Here is an 18,442-nt window from a genome sequence, read left to right on the forward strand (position 1 = left end):
ATAGAACGGAAGATTACAGGCAACTAAGAGAGGAAGTAGCCCGGTTATTTAACAAATGGCACCTTCGGGAATTTTTGAGCGATTGGGCGATGAACCATTTTAAAAACAGGGATTTCGGCAAGCAAAACGAACAAGAAGAACCACAACACGTCATTCACATGATCATCGGCGGCACCGATACCCCTCAGGGACTAGTGCTTAAACGCACTAAGACATCGATTGTGAGAGAAAAGTGATCTCGAACTCAAGATTACACACCCATAGAAACTTTGTCCTTCAATGATGAAGATGCAGAAGGAGTCATACAACCTTATAACGATGCACTGGTAATATCCGTACTCATGAATAAAACTAAAGTTAAGCGTGTGTTGATTGATCCAGGTAGCTCGGCCAACACTATCAGATTGAAGGTCGTAGAACAACTTGGCCTGCAGGACCAGATCGTACCCGCAACCCTAGTTCTAAACAGATTCAATATGGCATGTGAAACCACCAAAGGCGAGATAATTCAACCAATAAACGTGGTCGGAACCATCCAAGAAACGAAGTTCCACGTAATCGAAGGCGACATGAGATACAACTCCCTTTTCGGAAGGCTATGAATCCACAACATGAGAGCTGTACCTTCGACTTTACACCAGGTCCTCAAATTCCCAATATCGAGAGGAGTCAAAACAGTGTACGGAGAACAACCAGCCGTAAGAGAAATGTCCGTCGTCGAGGAAGCGAAACCGATATCCTCGCCTTTGCCAGTAAAGGGATCGAGCTTAGAAGGGGAACGAGATACCAAATAGCAATCACAGACATCGGCTTTGACCCAACTAGATAACCAGAAGATCAAAGAAGATGATGATCAGAGGATCCCTCGATCCTTCGTGATTCCCGATGACTCCGACGCCACCAAATCAACAATTGAGGAACTGGAGCAAGTCACACTAATCGAGCACTGGCCCGAACGAAAGGTATACCTGGGAACGGGGTTGAGCCCCGAACTCAGGAAGAAACTTATTCAATTTCTTATCGATAACATTGATTGCTTTTCCTGGTCCCATCTAGATATAACAGGGATCCCACCGGACATAATGACGCATCGGCTAAACTTGGACCCTAGGTTCAGATCGGTGAAGCAAAAGAAAAGACCCTAGTCCGAGGTAAAACACGCATTCATAAAAGATGAGGTAACCAAACTTCTCAAGATAGGGTCCATTCGGGAGTTGAAATATCCCGAATGGTTAGCCAATATAGTTGTAGTGCCTAAAAAAGGGAAAAAATTTAGAATGTGTGTGGACTATAAGGATTTGAACAAAGCATGCCCCAAAGATTCTTTTCCGCTGCCCAACATCGATCGCATGATCGATGCCACGGCCGGCCACGAGATCTTCACTTTTCTCGATGCCTATTCCGGGTATAATCAAATCTAGATGAACCCGGAGGACCAGAAAAAGACTTCATTTGTCACCAAATATGGAACACATTGTTATAATGTGATGCCCTTCGGGCTAAAAAATGCAGGGGCTACTTACTAACGCCTAGTAAATAAAATGTTCGAAGAACAAATAAGTAAATCAATGAAAGTTTATATTGATGCCATGCTAGGACCATCAATAAGCAAATAAGTCCCTGCACGCAGAGGACCATCTGACCCATTTGCAGGAAACGTTCGAGATTTTGAGGAAATACAACATGAAGCTCAACCCCGAAAAATGTGCTTTCGGGGTCGGTTCTGGCAAGTTCCTCGGCTTCATGGTGCCAAATCGGGAAATCGAGATTAACCCCGATAAAATCAAGGCCATCGAAGACATCACCATCGTGGACAGTGTGAAAGTTGTACAAAGGCTAACGGGATGGATTGCAGCCTTAGGCCAATTCATTTTGAGATCATCAAATCGAAGTCACAAATTTTTTTCTCGACTCAAAAAGAAGAACGATTTCGCTTGGACCCCGAAATGCCAATAGGCATTAAAGGAACTAAAGCAATATCTGTCGAGCCCAGCACTACTTCACACTCCAAAAATAGATGAAAAACTTTCCTTGTACTTGGCAGTATCAGAAATCGCAGTAAGTGGTGTCCTAGTTCGGGAAGAGCAAGGTACGCAATTTCTCATTTATTATATAAGTCGGACCTTAGGAGAAGCATAAACTAGATATTCGCACCTACAAAAATTGGCACTTGCACTGATAAGCGCCTCTTGAAAGTTACGACCGTACTTTCAATGTCACCCTATATGCGTATTAACGACTTACCTGCTTCGTAATATTTTGCACAAGCCCGAACTATCAGGCCGATTGGCCAAATGGGCCGTCGAACTCAGTGAGTACGATATCGAATATCAACCCCGCACGGCCATCAAGTCTTAAATTTTAGCAGACTTCGTGGCCGATTTCACACCAACCCTCATACCCGAAGTCGAAAAAGAACTCCTGTTGAAAGCTGGTACGTCATCGGGGGTATGGACCCTATTTACGAACGGGTCTTCGAACGTGAAGGGGTCCGGGCTAGGCATAGTTTTAAACCCACCCACGGGTAATACTATTAGGCAATCTATTAAAACTACCAGGTTGACTAACAACGAGGCTGAGTATGAGGCCATGATTGCAGGTCTCGAGCTAGCTAAAAACTTGGGAGCGGAAGTCATTGAAGCCAAATGTGACTCTTTGTTGGTGGTAAGTCAAGTAAACAAAATAAACCTTCGAAGTTCGAGAAGATAGAATGAAAAGGTATTTTGACAAACTACATATCACTTTGCACCATTTCAAACAATGAACTTTACAGCATGTTCCACGAGAGCAAAACAGTGAGGCTGATGCACTTGCGAATTTGGGATCATCGGTCGAGGAAGGTGAATTGAGCTCGGGGACTGTCGTTCAACTTTCGAGATCCGTGATCGAAGAAGGTCACGCCGAGATAAATTCTACGAGCTTAACCTTGGATTGGAGAAATAAGTATATTGAATACTTAAAGAACGGAAAGCTCCCATCGGTTCCTAAAGATTCAAGGGCCCTACGGGCTAAAGCTGCTCGATTCACGTTGGCTTCATATGGAACGCTATACCGAAGGACATTCGATGGACCATTGGCAATATGCTTGGGTCCAGGAGATACCGATTACATCCTACGTGAGGTGCACGAGGGCACTTGTGGGAATCACTCTGCTGCCGATCCATTAGTCCGAAAAATAATCAGGGCAGGGTATTATTGGATCAATATGGGCAAAGATGCGAAGGAATTTGTTCGAAGATGTGACAAATATCAAAGGTTTTCACCAATGATCTATCAAATCGGAGAGCAACTTCACTCAGTTCTATCCCCATGGCCATTCATGAAATGGGGAATGGATATCGTTGGCCCTCTGCCATCGACCCAGGTAAAGATAAATTTATTTTATTTATGACTGACTATTTCTCTAAATGGGTTGAAGCACTGGCGTTCGAGAAAGTAAGAGAGAGAGAAGTTATAGACTTTATCTGGGATCATATCGTATGTCGATTCGGGATACCCGCCGAAATAGTATGTGACAATGGGAATCAATTTGTTCGTAGAAAAGTGACGAAATTCTTCAAAGATTACAAGATAAGAAGGATATTATCGACACCGTATCACCCCAATGGGAACGGACAGGCTGAATCAACGAATAAAACTATCATTCAAAACCTAAAAAAGAGGCTGAATGACGCTAAAGGAAAGTGGAGAGAAATCCTACCCGAAGTCATTTGGGAATATCGAACAACGTCAAAATCTAGTACGTGGGCAACCCCATTCTCTTGAGTATATGGGTCCGAAGCATTGATACTAGTCGAAGTATTGATACTACTGCTAAGGTATGACCCTCCCATATTCATTTACATTTCAAAACTGACCCCTGCAGAAGTCCGATCAGGAGCTAAGATGGATCCTTCAATACGAAGCCTTAGATCTGAAAGAACGCGTTGTACTTTTTTTCCCTTAGACCGGTTTTATCCCAAATGGGTTTTTCGGTAAGGTTTTTAATGAGGCAGCCAATGATCGTGCTGCACTTACAACAGTATCCGAGGCCTCTTTACAATCGACCTCGAATACTGGGGGGCATTGGCCCTCAAATATATCAAGTTCTGATGCAAGAAAGTTATTTCGCAACAACGGGGTTCTAATAGGAAAAGTTGTAAGAGCCAAATGGTCAAAACGAACCATGCTCATGTAGTTGGCCCGAACCCAGATGCGAAACATGAACACATGTATAGTGACTTGCAAAGAAAGTTCTCCTCTTTACCAACATCTTATATCCAAGAAAAATTCCTCTATTTGGAGATTTATTACGCAAACAAAATTAAGATAAACTCGACGACTAAGCCTACAGGCTACTTTTATTTCGAGTTCGAGCAAGCACTCACTCGACCATTATGCCTACGGGCTACATTGCTTCGAGTTCGATTCATTCACTCGATGACTAAGCCTACGGGCTACTTTTATTTTGAGTTCGAGCAAGCACTCACTCGATCATAACGCCTACGGGCCATATTACATCGAGTTCGAATGATTCACTCGACTACTAAGCCTACGGGCTACTTTTATTTCGAGTTCGAGCAAGCACTCACTCGACCATTACGCCTACGGGATACATTACTTCGAGTTCAAATCATTCACTCGACGACTAAGCCTATGGGCTACTTTCATTTCGAGTTCGAGCAAACAACTCACTCGACCATTATGCCTATGGGCTACATTGCTTCGAGTTTGAATCATTCACTCGACGACTAAGCCTATGGGCTAGTTTTATTTCAAGTTCAAGCAAGCACTCACTCGACCATTACGCCTACAGGCTACATTACTTCGAGTTCGAATCATTCACTCGACTACTAAGCCTACGGGCTACTTTTATTTCGAGTTCGAGCAAGCACTCACTCGACCATTATGCCTACGGGCTACATTGCTTCGAGTTCGAATCATTCACTCGACGACTAAGCCTATGGGCTACTTTTATTTTGAGTTCGAGCAAGCACTCACTCGACCATTACACCTACGGGCTACATTACTTCGAGTTTGAATCATTCACTCGACTATTAAGCCTACTGGCTACTTTTATTTCGAGTTCGAGCAAGCATTCACTCGACCATTATGCCTACGGGCCACATTACTTCGAGTTTGAATCATTCACTCGACTACTAAGCATACGGGCTACTTTTATTTTAAGTTCGAACAAGCACTCACTCGACCATTACGTCTACAGGCTATATTTATTCAAGCTCGAATCATTGACTCAACTAATAAGCCTAAGGGCTACATCACTTCAAGTTTGAATAAGCGCTCGCTCGAGGCTACGGAGTCCAAATTTGATTAAGTTGTTTAAATCCTTGTGAAAACATTCATAAGGCATGAATAAAGTCTTCACAAAACAGAAGCAAGTCGGCAAAATCGTCTATATACAAAATTGTCTACATGATTGATTACACCATAAACATTAAGGACTAAGCTTCTTGGTCATCCTCAGGAGCGGTCTCTTCTCTATCGGGCTCCCCCTGTTCTCGGATCCGCTCTCACTCCCATCATCATCATCATCATCATCATCATTGTCATCATCATCGTCATCGGAAACCAGGGCTTCAGCATCAGCTTCGAGTTCTTTGGCCCTTTTTATCTCTTCAGCGAGGTCAAAACCACGAGCATGGATCTCTTCGAGGGTTTCCCTCCGAGATCGGCACTTAGCAAGTTCAGCGACCCAATGTGCTCGAGTATTGGTGGTCTCGGCTACCTCTCTTGCTTGGACCTGGGCAGCTTTAGCATCGGCCCGATAGACAGCCATGAGTGCATCTGTATCGGCCTTTGCCTTTTCGGCATCATATTCGGCCTTGGCAAGTACAAAGGCTAACCGAGCCTCGAGCTCCTCTATTCTTCTTGCTTGAACCAGGCCTTTTTCCTTCATTCTCTGAAGTTGGGTTTCGGCCGATGATAACTGGGCTCGAGCAGTTTCTTTCTCTGTAGCAAAGCGGTCCATACCTTCTTTCCACTGCAAAGACTCCGCTTTTATCACGTCGAACTTCTCACGAAGCTTCCCGATCATCTCAACTTTTTTGCTGCAACTGTGAGACCGAAAAATTAGCCATCATTCTGGTATCAAGCCCATAGGCTTTTAAAAGTATCATTACCTGCTCGGACAAATCGGTCTGATCTCGGTAAGCCTTGGCCAACTCAGCTCAGAGGTCTTTTATTTCCTCTTCCCTTTTGCCCTAAGAGAAGTTTTATGGAGTTCGTCTCATCAGTAACCCGTTGAAGGTCAGCCTCGTATCGATGCAGCCCGTTTTGGGGCCGAGAACATGATTCTCGATGAACTGTCGCTGCCTACAAGAAAAACAAAAAACAAAGTTAACGAAAAGTAAACATAAAGGTAGCACCGACAAAATAATTTTAAGGCTTACCAGATTCAAAGCCTGCTGCACCCCGTAAAAAAGATCTAATTCATCACTAGTACCGGCAACGTCCTCGATACCGGTAAACAGGTTACGAAAGGGATCCTCTCCATCGTGAGGCCTGTCTAGATCGAGGGACCCCAAAGCTTGGGCTTCCCGAATCACCCCTGCAGAAAAAGCGGGAAAGGTGGGCGAATCTTCGATTGTTGCTGCCCCAAATGAATCACTTGGAGCATTCTCTTCGTGTCGAAAGGATTCAAGGGCCCCCCTTCAGACATATACCCCATCTGTTGGCTCTGATGGGATGCATCTTCGATCTTCGATAATTCGAGGATTCCACACAAATCTTTCTTCTCTATATCCTCAGTTTGAGGCGGAGCCTCATGAAGCATCATCGATCAAGCTGCCGATGGGTCATCAGTGGTTATCTTCATTCGAGCCGCCAGCGCGAACCCATCGTTTTCTTCTTCTTCTTCATCTTCATCCCTTAGACGCAGAACAGATTCCACGGTTAAAGAAATGGCATTCTTGTTCGGCTTACGAGCCGTCCTCTTCTTCGGTTTTAGATCTTCGGGAACGGAGGCTCTTTTCCTTTTATTTTCCTTTACCGGCTTTGGGGCAAAGGTCAAAGTTTCTTTCTCGTTGGACAATGGCCTCAAAATCGCATCTTTACCCAAACCTGCATATGGGAAATTTTATTAAAATATTTGGAAACCATCTTGTTCGAATTATCAAAAAGTATGAGAAAGGGGCTTACTATGATTTTTGGCTCTCACCGACCCTTTGACAAATCACGCCATGAGCGCTCGGCGTATGTAGAGGTCGAAACAAGAGCTTGTACCAAGTTCTTGAGATCGGGAACTGCTCCAGGCATCCAGGGAACCGCTACATCACAAAAAGAAGAGTGTCGATGAGAAAAAAATGAAAGAATAAAATAGAAGTAACAACAGGATTACACTTACATTTCATATTCCACTCCTCGGGAAAGGGCATCTTTTCGGTCGGAATCAGGCCCGAAGTCCTCACTCTAACGAACATGCCCATCCAGCCCTGATACCTGTCCTCATCAATGCTCGAGAACAGAGCCTTGGTAGCCCGATGCTGAAGTTTTATTAACCCTCCTTGAAAAAGTCGAGGACGGTACAATCAGATAAGATGGTCAAGAGTGAACGACATCCCTTCGATTTTGCTCACAAAGTATCGGATCAGGATAACGATCCGCCAAAAAGAAGGATGGACCTGTCCTAGGGTTATTTGGTATTGATGACAGAAGTCAATAATAACGGAATCGAGGGGACCTAACGTGAAAGGGTAAGTATACACATTCAAAAACTCTTTCACGTAAATGGTGATATCTTCATCAGAAGTAGGAATTATTTTTTTTTAAAATCCCAATTGCAATCTTTCTTTAGCTGTTTGAGGTGCTTCTCAGTTATCGAACATATGTACCTCGATACTGTCTCACATCGGCCAGGGACCGATGAGCCTTTATCGACCTTAAAATCAGAAGTAAGAACACACGCCCCGGGAATGCACTCCCCAGGCCGTGGTTCTGCCGATGTCTCATCGGCGGCACACTGTGAAGATGAAGCCTTCTCTTTCTGAGGAATGGTTTGTGATGTTTTTTCCATTTTCGAATTCAAAGGTGAGGAATAGAAAAAAGTGACAAAGATTTGGTAGAATTGAAGAGGGGCCTTTACAAAGAGAAATCATAGATTTGCGGGTAAGTCAGAGAATACAAAAAGGGACTTGGAAAATTAGGAGGATTGAAGATGTAAAAGTGGTAAATGATAAAAGGAAGGGTTATTTATAGGTTTAAGTGATGGCGGTTTAGTATCAGCGGTGGCCGACCACCGTCTGACATGCATTAAATGCCTTGAAAGACTAAATCGACAGAACATCTATCACATGCGTCATGATCAAGCCCGATGGAAACGTCAGGTTATAATCCGATCGAGCCGTTGAAAAGTCATATCGTTTCTCACCACATTCTTCCTGAGAAACGAGGGGACTATCTGTATACAGTCGAAATAGATTTCGGCCTTCGCACGTCTGATCGAGTTCGAAAGATAATAGATCGAAGTGAGACTTCGAGATGGGTTCCGAAGAGAGAACAAACAAGCTTCAAACCCGAGGGGCCGATCAATGTCGAGTTCGATATTGTTATCGAGCTCGAATCCAAATCGAACTATGATGCAGAGTAAATCTATCAAGCTTATGATCCAGAGACTGACCAGCATTGGCCCCGAATCAATTCAAGGGTCCGAGTCAGAATCGAGCTTAAGCCAAAGATCGAGAGCTCGAGTTAGAATCAGGCTCAAGCCGAGATCAAGAGCTCGAGTCAGATCGATCTTACAGACAAAAGTCATTGCAATCTCACTAGATGAGAGAATCTTGGCAGGAATTTGGGAAAAGCTATTCTATCATAGGTTCCCCACTATGTATTTTTAATTATATTTAAAGTAGGATCCCTCCACTATAAGAGGGATAGGCTATTATTTCTGTAAGGATCTAATATCAAGGGCATACATACACTCTTATAGTCAGATATTACTATTGACAGAGAAATATAGGAGAGATTATCCTCTTGTGAGCTTTATACATTGATTCATTTTGCTAGTTCATACAATCGCTTTCTAATTCAATATTGGTTCGTATTTCATTCTTTTCGGGTCACTATTCGATATATTTCTACTTACTTTCTGATTTGTACCAAGTTGTACCACATATCCTTAGAACTACATATAAATTCAACTCTATCCATTTTTCGGGTAAACAATCTAACATCTCAAATTGTTATAAGTGAGACAAGGTCACTCATTACTTATGTAAAAACATTACTGTATGTTAAACGCCACAACTTTTTCTATCATATTGTACAAAATTGGGCATTTCCAATTCTTATTCAGGGTATGACAAGGTTCGATTTTTTGTCCCCTCCATGTATTTAATTTTTTTGATATTTATATATAACTTATTTAGGGACAAAAACTCCTTTAATTTGTATTTAAGGAAGCTTAATGACTATGGAGTACAATCTGAAAAAGATAGTAGTAGTACTAATAAAGTGTCCTGTATTGGGTAAAATATGTTATGACACGTGGCCGTCCGAGAAAGGGACACGTGGAACCCAAAACAGGGGATGACCGAAGACTGAAGACAACTGTTTCGTTTGTCACCGAGAAGAATAATGCTTATAAAGATGTAATAAATGCTCTTCTTACCCGGTAGAATTCAACAGAGAATATTCATAGCATTAAGAGCAATTACCCGTTACAAGAAATTTGGCATTTATGTTCACCGTTACATCTTCATCAATGCCCCTCATAATTGACATTAAAGAAGGGCACGACCCTAGGACCTTTTTCATAGTTATAAATAGTGAGCTCAGTTGTCATTGTAAAGGAGACGAATTTTCTGGCAAACTTACACTATATTTATACAAAGCTCAATCCAATCTTGTCTTCTGATTTCTCAATTCTTTTGTGGTTGTGCCCGAAAACCTTGTTCCCGAAATTGTTGCTTCTGTTGTTTCGTCTATATCTTAAGGCTAAGTATTGCGTAACTCTTCAATTATTTATTTATTTCATGATCAAATTAATTCACTTATCTAGAAACCACGTATAAATTCATCTGTACCGTTTTACGGATAAACATGATCGCCGGATGCAAATTTAAAAATACTTAATAATTAGCACTTCAAATATTCAACAATTGATCGGATCACATAACGCTATTTTGCAGGCTAGATTCTCTAGGCTTTTTGCTTTCTAACAAAGTTGACACTAACTGGAATACTTTTTACAAATAATTCGTTCGCATATCAATCAGAATGCATCAATGATTTGTCATCTTATAAGGGAAAAAAAGAGAATATCCCAGACGAATCAAAAATAGAAGGTTTCAGCACTTTGGTAGTAGTAGTAGCATAATATTAAAATAATAATAATAATAATAATAATAATAATAATAATAATAATAATAATAATAATAATAATAATAATAATAATAATAAAGGAAGGAAATGTCACATTGTATGAGGAGAAAAATGGAATTATCTAAATTAAGAACATTTGAAAACTGTTGCGTTTTGGACATAGAATAATAAAACTGATTGCCTAGTGATCACTCAACTTTGTGATAATTGACCATCAAAGTCATTTAAGAGTATCTTTTATTTATCTTTAAAAAGTCACTTTACTTTACCTAGTTAACTTCAATGGTCATCTTTGCAATATTTCTATTTTTCGATAACATTTAATGACGTGTCAATTTAATTTTAATAAAAAATAATTAAAAGACTAATTTAGAATTTAAAAAAGTAGAAGGTATAGTACTTATAAGTTGAATATGTATTATTCAAGGTAATGTAAGTATTACGAGTATATTACATCCAAAAAGTTTTTCATATTCCTATATTACATCTAAAAAGTTGAATGTGTAACCATTGAAGTTAACTAGGCAAAGTAAATCGAATTTTGAAAGACCAAAAAATAAAAAAAGACTTTGATGGCTGATCATCCAGGCAATCAACTCTATAATAATAATAATAATAATAATAATAATAATAATAATAATAATAATAATAATAAGAAGAAGAAGAAGAAGAAGAAGAAGTCACTGTTTGACAAGCAGTGAAGCAAAGTGAATTTAAAGGTGACAAGTGCATATTCTGATATGGTTCAATTATTTGATCTGAAAAGTAAGATTTGACTAAATTCAAGAAATTGACATGTTAAAGGTTTAATTTATACTCAGATAAATTGCCAACTCAAAAAAAATAATCCAAAATGAAAATGACCCCTCAACTCTAGTATCCTGCTGTGTTCTTTCCGAATTATGAGTTGGAGTCTTTGGCGTATTGAAACAGAATTCAATTCCTTATACAATAAGCTTAAAGTCATTATCATGTACTATAATATTTGGGGATTTTCCTTGTATGTATGCATTAAAACTTGATTATCATTCAATTTGTCGCTTTAATAATTATGGAAAATAGAAAAATGCGGAAATGTTGACAAAGTATAAATAGACCAAATCAACAGATCTGGTAGAATTCTGAGATATCCTGTTCCCATTTGTAGTAGCCTAGTAGGACTGTAAACTTCTTGGAAATAAATCAATAATTTGTCCACATGTAAATTGGAGACTTTATTCAGTATTAACTAAAACAATTTTTTATGTTTTAAATACTTTTATTTAAGTGTTAATGATACTTTTACTTTTATATTCCAAATTACATTACACATCAAAATAGTACTTAAATTTTGAATAAGTTATATATGTACAGTAATATTTACGTGAGAAATAAAAATAGTGACAGAACATTGTCTTAGTGATATAGAATTTTGTATGTAGAACCAACTGTTGTTTTAGCCGCGCCAAATCTTAAGTCGTGATTATGTTTTCTAATGTGAACCCAAAATACACCATACGAATATACATTCATAAAGGGAGAAAACGTATGTGCATTGCCAATATTAATTATTCGAGCTATCTATCAAGCACTAGTGTTATGAATTATTATAGTAAGTATTTGAGAATTGCGAACAAGAAAAAACAATAAAATTCATCCTTACCCTACCAAGCACTAGTGTTATGATAAGTATTTGACCCCACGTTTATATTTACACTAAATTAAATAATTTAATTCTAATTATTCAAGATTTGAATGCACTAAGGGGTCGTTTGGTAGGATGCAATACAGAAAATAATGCATGCATTAGCTTTTGAAATTACTAATCTCTTGTTTGGTAAATCTTTTCAACCTATGTATTATTAATGCAAGTATAAGTTATACAACCTATTTGGTATTATCCTATGTATAACTAATACATAGCAAAGCATGGTATTAGCAATACCAAAACTATTAATGCATGCATTAGCATGGTTAAAGATAAAATTGTCCTTAAAGTCCCTTAAAGCTAAAGAATATGGAGGGCATTTTTGTAAACAACTAATTTTCTTAAAAATTATACAATGCATTTTGATTTTTATTACACCCGTAACGACCCGACTTTTCGTTTTAAGAAGTTACGCCTCGTTCATCAACTTAAGGTCTAGAATAATTTCGTAATATGTATTATGACCCGCGTGAGTGGTCGAGTTTGGTTCTCGGAAGATTCGGAATTTAATTTAAAGAACAATTCTCATTTTTGAAGTTTAAATAGAAAGAGTTGATCGGAGAGTTGACTTTTGAGCAAACGGCTCCGGAATGGAACTTTGATAATGTCAATAGCTTCGTATGGTGATTTCTGACTTAGACGTGTGTCCGAATTTGGATTTGAAAGTCCGTAGAACAATTCGACGCATTTTGGTGAAAGTTGGAAAATAGAAGATTTTTGAAAAAGTCCGACCGAAGGTTGAATTTTTTATAACAAGGTCGGATTTTGATTCCGAAAATTAGAATAGCTCCATTACGTCATTTATGACTTGTGTGCAAAATTTGAAGTCATTCCGGATTGATTTGATACGTTTCGACGCAAAATATAGAAGTTGGAAGATTTGAAAATACATAATTCGATTCGATGCACGATTCGTAATTTCGGCGCTGTTTGACGTGGTTTGAAACCTCGACTAAATTTGTATTGTATTTTGGGACATGTTGATATATTTGGTTAAAGTCCCGAGGGTCTCAGGTAGATTTCGGAAGGTTAACGGAGCAATTTGGGCTTGAAGGAAACTACTGAAAAATGGCAACAGCTAGTGGAATCGCTTCTGCGATGCCATGGCCGCAGAAGCGAGGCATTCACCGCAGAAGCGAAGATGGAAGGGCATGGCAGTAGTCGCAGGTGCAAAGAAATTCACGCACTTGCGGAAGCGCAGAAGCGACTGCTTTCGCAAATGCACAGGTTGCATCGCACCTGCGAATGCGCAGAAGCGGAGAGGGGTCCGCAGTTGCGATGGGGTTGTTGCCCGTGGTCTGTCACAAAAGCGAGAAGGGTCTCGCAAAAGCGGCTTCGCAGAAGCGCAAATTTTGTCCGCAGAAGCGAAAACTGGGCAGAAACATAAGGATTGAACTTGGTCATTTTTCCATTTTCGTTTTAGATTTTTGGAGCTCGATTTTGGGCGATTTTGGAGGGATTTTTCACAAGCTTGGTTGGGGTAAGTGTTCTATATCCTAATGTGATTATATTTTATGAATCTATGGTTATATTCATCATTTATTTCGGATTTAAATGGAAGAAATCAAGATTTTTGTAAAATCTTCCAAAAACGAAAATTCAAGATTTAGAGGATGATTTGTTATTGGAATTCGATAAAATTGGTATGGTTGAACTCGTATCGGAATGAGTGTTCGAATTTCATGAAAATTATGTCGAGTTCTGAGAGGCGGGCCATGCGTTGACTTTTGTTGACTTTTTGGAATAAATTTTAAAGTCGACGTATTATTATCCGGAATTATTTTCGATGAATTTTAATAAAGTTGTACAATTAATTTGGATAGATTTGAGCTGTCCGGAGGTTAATTCAAGCAAGAAGGCGATTTTGGAATATCGGCATAACTTCAAAAAAGAAAGTATCTTGCCTAACCTTGAGTGGGGGAATTACCCCTTAGGCATTGAGTCTTATGTGAAAATTGTGTAATTGAAAGTCATGTACGCGAGGTGACGAGTACGTACTCGGGCTTATATGTGCAAAATTTATTCGTTTAAAGTTTTAGGCATTTTTTTGTATTAAATTGGATAATTGTTAGCATTTAGTAAATCCTTGAATTATCACGCCTCATTCCTTATTTGTCGACTTTGTATTTTATATAATAATTTGGTGTTATTGTCACTTGGATTTTATGTGAATTCCGTATATTTGTTGATTTGATATTTTTCTTGGAATTAAATTCATGATGGAATCCTTATCTGCAAATATTTATTAAATAAGTTTAAATTGAGGAGTTAATATAATTATCAAGAATTTGGATTAATGAAGGCGTTGCCCTATGCTGAGAATTTTTTACCTCTGTTAATTGTTTTGAGGTTTTATATACGTTGTGTGGAGCCTTGGGCTATTTATGGAGAGATTTATTGATTCTGCTACATATTTGGAATTTGGTTGTGGTCAGAGGCAAGTTATGATATAAATTGTTGTATTATGTTGTGGTTTAAACACTCTCCTTGATGTTATTTATGCTTCCTACCTTGCTTGTTAATAATATGCATGTGCTTGGTAAGGAAGAGTGTAAAGCATGAAGGGTGATGTTATGCCATTTGAGAGTGTAAAGCATGAAGGGTGATGCCGTGCGATTTAAATTATATTATCATGTGAGGGAGAGCGTCAATCACGAAGGGTGATGTCGTGCCATTTGAGAGTGTAAAGCACGAAGGGTGATGTCGTGCCATTGAGAGTGTAAAAGCACGAAGGGTGATGCCATGCTCTTTCATTTATATTATCATGTGAGGATGAGAGTAAAAGCACGAAGGGTGATGACGTGCCATTATTTTTATATTATCATATATTCATGGCACGAAGGGTATTTCCGTGTAGGCGAGGACGAGAGACATACATTATATTGTGATATCGTTTTGTTGTGTATACATTCATGCCTTTATCTTAAGATGTTATTGTGCATATATGTTTTCTATATGACTTGTAGTCGTTGTTGCTTACTGTGTAACTATGCCTCGTAAAAAGGACTAAGCAGTCGCAACAAATATAATCCGATTCAAGTCCGGAGTCGAATCCCACAGGGAACTAACCTATTTACTACAACTTTTAACAATGCTAATGATAAGCTCAAACAATTTCCGGATGCAAGATTTTTAATAGAGCATAAGTGGAATTTATTTATCTAATGAAAAATGATAACAAAATTAGCAATAATCAAGAATAAGGTTGAATTCAAAGATTAAAAGGATCTAGAGCTATTGATTTTCCCAATTGCTGGACTAATTCCTGACACGTTAGCTATAATCTCGCCGTAATACTCTATGAGGATTATGAGTTCCAGGCTACCGTAATTATCTCTCGATCAATTACGATAATTTATTAGAAGCATTCTCTCGAACTACTCTAGTTAATAATTTATGCAACTCGGAATTATCCCACCAAAGCTTCGTTATCTCTAACCCTGCTTTTAAATTCAAGTAATAATCTCTTAACTTATCCGAAAGTGGTATTGTTCAACAACAATCTAACCAAGTGTTCTTTCTCAAGCAACACAAGGTAACTAGACACGATTAATCAATGGCCCTTTCAATTAATCAAAACACAACACATAGTTGAACAATTATAGAATAAGAACGACTCAATTATATCTAAACATAGTCAAAACTTCATCCAACAATTGGTTCTATCAACACTAGATGATGGCTTTAGCTACTCATACTAATGGATAAAAATTCACTATAACAATTCATAATCAACAACGGAACTAAGAAGAAGAAGATGAAAACTCTTAGAAAATTCTCCGTCTTCTCTCTCTTGTTCTTGCCTCCAAAATCTCCTAAAAAAAGCTCTTCCTCTCTTCTGGGCGAATTAGGCTTCATATAGGTTTAGGTTAGTTGCCTTAGAAATTAAATAATTTCCCCCTGAGTTGTTGGCCTCCGTCCGCCAGTCCGCGGCCGTGGATTCGACCGTGGATTTCAGCCAGTGTTCTGCCTCCAGTGTGCGGTCCAATTCGCGGTCAACTCCGTTGCCGCACACTTGGAAGGGACCTCCCCGCTTGCTTTTCTCGCTCCTTTTCGACTAGGCTAACCTTCGATTGGCCTTCCACACTCCATATTGACTCCAAAACACTCTTTCGCTTCCTCCTAGCTCGAAGTGGCTCCTGCAAAGCATAAAATTCTTAATTAGAGCATTTTGTTATCTTTTAGCATTCAAATATCAATAAAGTGCGGCTAAATTAGAGTATAAATAGTGTCTAAATTGATAAATATAGCCTACTATCAACACCCCATACTTAAACCATTGCTCGTCCCCGAGCAATCAAACAACACTCTACATAGGCCTAACTTCACTGAGCGACTTCCCTAACTCGTCACACCAAGAATATTTCACATAGTTTGAGTATACATTAGTATAACATCTACACCTCAAGAGTAGACTCCCGTGAGCCACGCAATATTCCTAACCGCCTTACTTACTCTATTCAGAAGTCTAGACTTACCTCTCCTTCGTGAATCAAGTTCCTGCTCACTACAAAAGAGACTCATTCCACAATCAATAAAATTCACGCACATTGAGGAACTTCAAAATAAACAGAATTCACTCACCCTCAGAAATGATATTCTTGTGCCACAGAAAATGCTCCATAGGCTTGCCCGTAGTATACTACTCTACTAATTGAGCTTGTTCAATCTAGGATCAAGTAGGACTTTATTTGGCTGTAATGTAGGCTGCAGGTCGGATAGGATATATTTGGATATAATAGTGACTACACCTCCCCAAGCACTTTAATACATATATTTTATAATCAAGCCCACACTTAAGTTAAATCAATATTTTCACCTTCAACACCACGTAAATTACCCCACACTTCTTTGAGCATAATCACCTTAAAAGCCACCACAGAATATTACTAATCAACATGATACACTATTAACACATGATATATTTTTTTTAATAAGGTGCACCTTTCTCCTGATTTCCCTAGTTCCACTCAAAAGCCCCACCAACTACCCCACACTTTATCCTTTATAGATTCATAGTAATTCAAGTGCTTACGAGAGGTAAAGGGTTCAAAAAGATGGTCAATTCAAACAAGGGATAAGACTTGTAATGTGTTTGCCAAGGAAACAGGATTACAGGCTCAACGGGGTTAACTACGATACATAAAAAATAGGTGGGTGGAATATGTATATATATGGTTCAATAAAGAAATGCCTATATCACTTCCCAGACTAAATAAGACTACTATTTCGCTTTGCAGACACACAAGGCAAGTTCTAGGGATCAAATGTCGTGCACAGAACACCACAAGCCTCACATATACATGGCATATGACTCACTCCAGATCGGATCATCAAACACTTAGATCAGAGTACTTAAGCTAAATTAAGAACATACAGTTTAAGGCATTCTTACAAGAGTCAACAAATGAGCCTAAGCGTCATACTAAGTACCCGCTATATTCAAGGCATTACAAAGTTAAGAGATCCTATTCTAATCCTGCCCATAGCCCATAAGTTCCTAACTAAAAAATAAAAACTAACTACACCCGGTTCAAATGAAACCCTTGGAAAAGAACCGTGGTTTAAAAAAAAACTAAGGGGGAATTGATACACTACTACAAAAGAAAATCCACGCTCACCGCACCATTTTTTTTTTTTACTTTTAACAAAAAAAAATTCTTTCGACTTTAGTCCCTCAAGAAACCCGTCGAATGATATCTATCGTCGGGACAATTCGAAAATAATTTATGTAAATAAACTACGAAACTATTCTACATACAACATACAACAAAGTATCCCCCACCCCACACTTAAAAAGATGGCATGTCCCCATGTCATACAAAATAAAGTAATGCGAGGTAAAGGAACTTCCATGGTGGATTAGTCTTGATCGGAGACAGTGCCAGTGTCGAGATAACACGCCCTCCCCAACGCACGTAGCCAGGCCATGATTTTATTCTCTGACTTCGCATTTTGGGTGGCCAAGGCATCAACTCTAACCCCCAATTCCGTGACGGAAGTGCACGGCCCTGCCATATCCTATTCTAAGGTTGTCATCCGTGTACTCCGTTTAACCTGGGATGGTCCTTCAGCCGCTGCAGCTTGTTCCTGTGGGGGTGAGGCAGGTTCAACCTCCTCATGCCCTTCATCGCCCTCCTCCAGCGCATCAGAATCGTCACTATGAGTTGCCCTAGGTGCCACCGGGTCTTTCCTGATGGTCACTTTGTCTGCCCGGAACTTTGCTTCTTTCTTCACCATGCCATCCGCATTTGGGTTCTCAGGCATCCTTGCTGCCTGGCACAATCTAGTGACCAGAGAGGGGAAAAAGAACCCATACCTCTTATGTGGTGAACGGACGAACATCTCAGACTGAATAACCTGGGCCACATCAAAATCGTGGCCATTCATGAAGCACCAGATCAAGGAAGCTCTCGGACCATTTACCTCCGTGGTGTT

This window comes from Nicotiana tabacum, chromosome 4, assembly GCF_000715075.1.
Source record: "Nicotiana tabacum cultivar K326 chromosome 4, ASM71507v2, whole genome shotgun sequence".
In the NCBI taxonomy this organism is placed as follows: Eukaryota; Viridiplantae; Streptophyta; class Magnoliopsida; order Solanales; family Solanaceae; genus Nicotiana; species Nicotiana tabacum.